General features: G+C 38.7%; 1 pseudogene; it reads right to left on the bottom strand.

Annotated features, from left to right (window-relative positions):
• Positions 1–2091: 2091 nt before the first annotated feature.
• LOC119000356 (uncharacterized) lies at positions 2092–2274 on the bottom strand (annotated as a pseudogene).
• Between the last annotated feature and the right edge of the window lie 2099 nt (positions 2275–4373).

Below are 4373 nucleotides of genomic sequence, written 5' to 3'. Positions count from 1 at the left end.
CAAGACGTATCTGAGCAACAGTCTCCCAGAAACGGTGAGTACAGGGCAAGCTCTGACTAGTGCTTGTTGCCAACAAGGCCTTAGATCATTTGAATGTACAACGGGCCATCATGTGGCAGCTTCATGTTCATAATGAAGGTAACAGAAGACAATCATATAACTTGACTACTTGCTGGCTGGTTCAGACAGCGTCCATGGGTAGCCCAGCGATATTTTCAACTCCTTCCCGGAGAGCTTCCTTTCCTCTCTCTCCCATCTCCCCTCAACCCAAATAAAATTTACCATTTTCCCAAATCCCTCAATCTAAATGCTACCCTTTAATTCAGCAATTGTTTACCTGCGACAAAAGTAATAGTGTTTACATGTCTCTCCTCTCTTCTCCAAAACGCCTTGTACAATCAAATACATGACTTTTTATATTTGACACTGGGCTTGGTGGTTAAGAGATGTGCAATAATATCTGTTGGAAGAGTGAAAGGCCCTTCCCCCTCTCCCTTGAATTCTTTCCCCAGTTTCATTCATGTTTAAGTCTTTGACCCAACTGCCACTTTTTATGGACACTTTTTCTTACTTTCTCTAAAGTACGCCTCTGCCCCAATTACTCTCTTAGGCATCACCTCACTGATTTTCTCCAGAGCAACGATCCTAATCTGCTATTATCTTATTTCTTTCTGTACTTTTTCATCAATATCTATCCTATAAGGTATCTGTGAGTGGGAGCCTCGTGTGTGCTGCTCGGGGCTTCTTCCTCAGCACCTGGAGCATAGCGAGCATTTGAATTGTTGTTGAGAGGATGACTCTGGGTGTGGGTTGACAGCAGAGTTCTGTGGAGGAGGTTTCCACCCCCACGGCACAAACTGAGAAATAACAGGTAGGCAGGCAGCAGTTTCTGCGTGGGGATGTTTTTGCAAATGTGCGAGGTTTGCACTTCCCTGTTAGGCCCATGGGGTGCGGTACTTGACAGCATAAATCTCACTGGCCTCTCTGTGTGGGTATCTGTGCTCAGTGCACCAGGCAAGCCCCCTGGCAGGGTCCACGTTCCTGCGACAGCTTTTTACCCACCGAACACGGCACACAGCTGCCAGAGAATGCTGATGACTTTCCTTCTGCACACGTCTAGGCCTTTGTGGCCTTTGGCTTCTTTTCTTCTGATACATTCAAACTTTTTCTTTTCCCATTTTTTCTTTAGCTAGAGAGGATTTGACTGTTCTGTTGAAAATGTTCATGTTTTTTCCCCCAGCACAAAAAAAAAATAGATTTTTAAAACTTTTGTTGAATGTATCGGGGTGACATTGGTTAATAAAATTATATAGGTCTCAAGTGTACAATTCTAGAATACATTATTGGTATATTACCTGTGTTCACCATACAAAGTCAAGTGTCCTTCCATCATCATTTAGCCCCATGTCTTAAAGTTTATTTAATCTTGTTCCAAACTTTACAAAAACAGTGATGTTTGTAGGATGGAAACTTATTTCATGTTAGGATTGCTTACCACTGTAAGTGTTTAAGTAAATTTGCCTCTTAAGCTCTGCATGTGCACACAACAGCCTTTGAATATCTTTTTGGAAACTCCAGTTTATCTTGTTCTAAATGCTTTGATATTTATATCATGGCTAATCTTCTTTTAATGATATAACTAAAATTCTCGATAGCATCATCAGGGGAAAACTGGCACTCCTCACATTCTCTTTAGTAAAAAGCTATGGCTTTGGAACATATGTTTATTTGCCTTAAGAGCATAACAGTTCTTGATAAAGAGTAACTTTATGCCATGAAAATATCAATTTTGTACATACTTGTTGAATAATCCAATTTTCTGTCAAAATCTAATGTGTAAAAAATATTTTATTGAAGCCAAAAAATATTTTCTTCATTTTATTTTACTTTTTGTGTACAAATGTCACAAAATTAGTCAGTCAGGAGAAATAAATTTGAGAGTATTCTTTAAATAAACCATTATCTGCTTGGAAGTAAAAGCAGATTGGTAGTCAGGGGGAGGGGTGCAAAACCATGTAGTCTAATATAAGGCTTAATGAAAACTTTTTCCAATAAACATTCAACATCAAGTAAATTTTTTAAAATTTTTTTCAGGGGAGAGCAATGAACAAAATTGCTCTCATTAACAAAATCCCCCACTACCACAAATCGTGCGGTCAAGCTTCCCACATTTGGGGAAATCGCAGGGGTCGGCACATCCCTAGTGCAATGGGTGAGCCTCGACCTGGGAAAACCACCTTTGTGATCACGGTATCTCTCCTGCCAGGTGAGCAGATATTTTTGTAAATCAAATTCAGTATCTCTATCGGAACCAGTTTATTAATCTACTCAGTAAGAGAGAAACCATCAGTGACAAAGTCTCTCGGCCACTCTTCTCTCTATATCATCCTTCCCAGTAAAGCAAAAATCTCTCAACCTGGCGTCCAAGGTTCCAATGGGAGGGCACTTGATCCTCTCCTACCACTGTTTCCCACAGTTTGCCTAGCGCACTGGACTGCTCTCCATGTTTAGGTTGTTGGCATGAGCATTCACACTTCTGTGCTTCTCTGAATGGTGTTTCTTCTTTATTGTTTCCAGTTATCCAACCTGGATAAACGTTTCATTCTTCTGTGTTCCCATACAATTTGATATATCTAGTAATTAATTTAATTGTTCAAACACCTGTCTCTCCATCTTGCCACCTCCCCAACTCCTCCAGAGGAGTAAAGTTTTCTTACTCACCTTGTAGTCCTAATAGAGAGCCCAGTGTCAGCCTACCCTGGCCTACCTGGGCACCCGAAGATTGTCTGAACTTTCATCATTCTTTAAATCTACATGTATATATTTCTGCATTGGTCTGAATAGTTCAACTAGTACCAGGAAAAAAAGAAAAGAAAACATTACATCTAATAAAAATGTTGTCAAGAAAATCCTTATTTTAAAAAAGTCTTTATTGACTAGTTTTTTAAACCCTTTTTAAATATTCTTATTGACTAACGGTCATGTCATATTATCCAGGTGAGTTGTTCAATTCAGCACCCACATCTCGCATTTAAAAAAGAGGAGAAATTTTGTGCATTATTTCAGGAACTAGGAGAAAATATCAAGATTGCTTCCATTAATTCTTACTAAATTAATAATTAATATTGTGTGATTAAGTCACTGAGCCAAGAGTACGCTGGGAAATCAAGTGAAGAAAAGCATGTTCCTGAAAACATTACAAAGAGGATAAAGTCACACCAAGAAATGATGAGTCTATTATTAGCAATGCGCGATTTACATCAACACAAAATAAAAGATCAGATTAGCTGTCTCTGTCAATCTCCTAACATATTAGCTTTCTACCTATGTTCAAAATAAATTTTTTTGTCTCTCTGGCACAAACGAAAAACTGCATAAAATCCAGCTCTTTTTGCTGCAGTCAGCTCTATGAATACGTATGGAAGTGATGTTTACGGCNTAAAGTTTTCTTACTCACCTTGTAGTCCTAATAGAGAGCCCAGTGTCAGCCTACCCTGGCCTACCTGGGCACCCGAAGATTGTCTGAACTTTCATCATTATTTAAATCTACATGTATATATTTCTGCATTGGTCTGAATAGTTCAACTAGTACCAGGAAAAAAAGAAAAGAAAACATTACATCTAATAAAAATGTTGTCAAGAAAATCCTTATTTTAAAAAGTCTTTATTGACTAGTTTTTTAAACCCCTTTTAAATATTCTTATTGACTAACGGTCATGTCATATTATCCAGGTGAGTTGTTCAATTCAGCACCCACATCTCGCATTTAAAAAAGAGGAGAAATTTTGTGTATTATTTCAGGAACTAGGAGAAAATATCAAGATTGCTTCCATTAATTCTTACTAAATTAATAATTAATATTGTGTGATTAAGTCACTGAGCCAAGAGTATGCTGGGAAATCAAGTGAAGAAGAGCATGTTCCTGAAAACATTACAAAGAGGATAAAGTCACACCAAGAAATGATGAGTCTATTATTAGCAATGTGTGATTTACATCAACACAAAACAAAAGATCAGATTAGCTGTCTCTGTCAATCTCCTAACATATTAGCTTTCTACCTTTGTTCAAAATAAATTTTTTTGTCTCTCTGGTACAAACGAAAAACTGCATAAAATCCAGCTCTTTTTGCTGCAGTCAGCTCTATGAATACGTATGGAAGTGATGTTTACAGCCATACCTTCATTTCTTATTTCTCTGAATTACAGGGACACTGATGGAAACCCTAGGCCTCAGGGCTTCGCAGTCCTGGGGCAGGTGAGGTTCTCTGAGGCCACACCAGCAGATGGACTTTGCAGCCAGTGCAGTTGTAACGCAGGGTCACTCCAACCGGAACCACCATTGCTGTGTGTTGCCAGCGTGATCATCATCATCA

The sequence above is a fragment of the Sturnira hondurensis genome, unplaced genomic scaffold (assembly GCF_014824575.4).
Source record: "Sturnira hondurensis isolate 20B ecotype Veracruz unplaced genomic scaffold, ASM1482457v3 Scaffold0015596, whole genome shotgun sequence".
Classification (NCBI taxonomy): domain Eukaryota; kingdom Metazoa; phylum Chordata; class Mammalia; order Chiroptera; family Phyllostomidae; genus Sturnira; species Sturnira hondurensis.
This window is presented reverse-complemented; position numbering and strand designations above follow the sequence as displayed.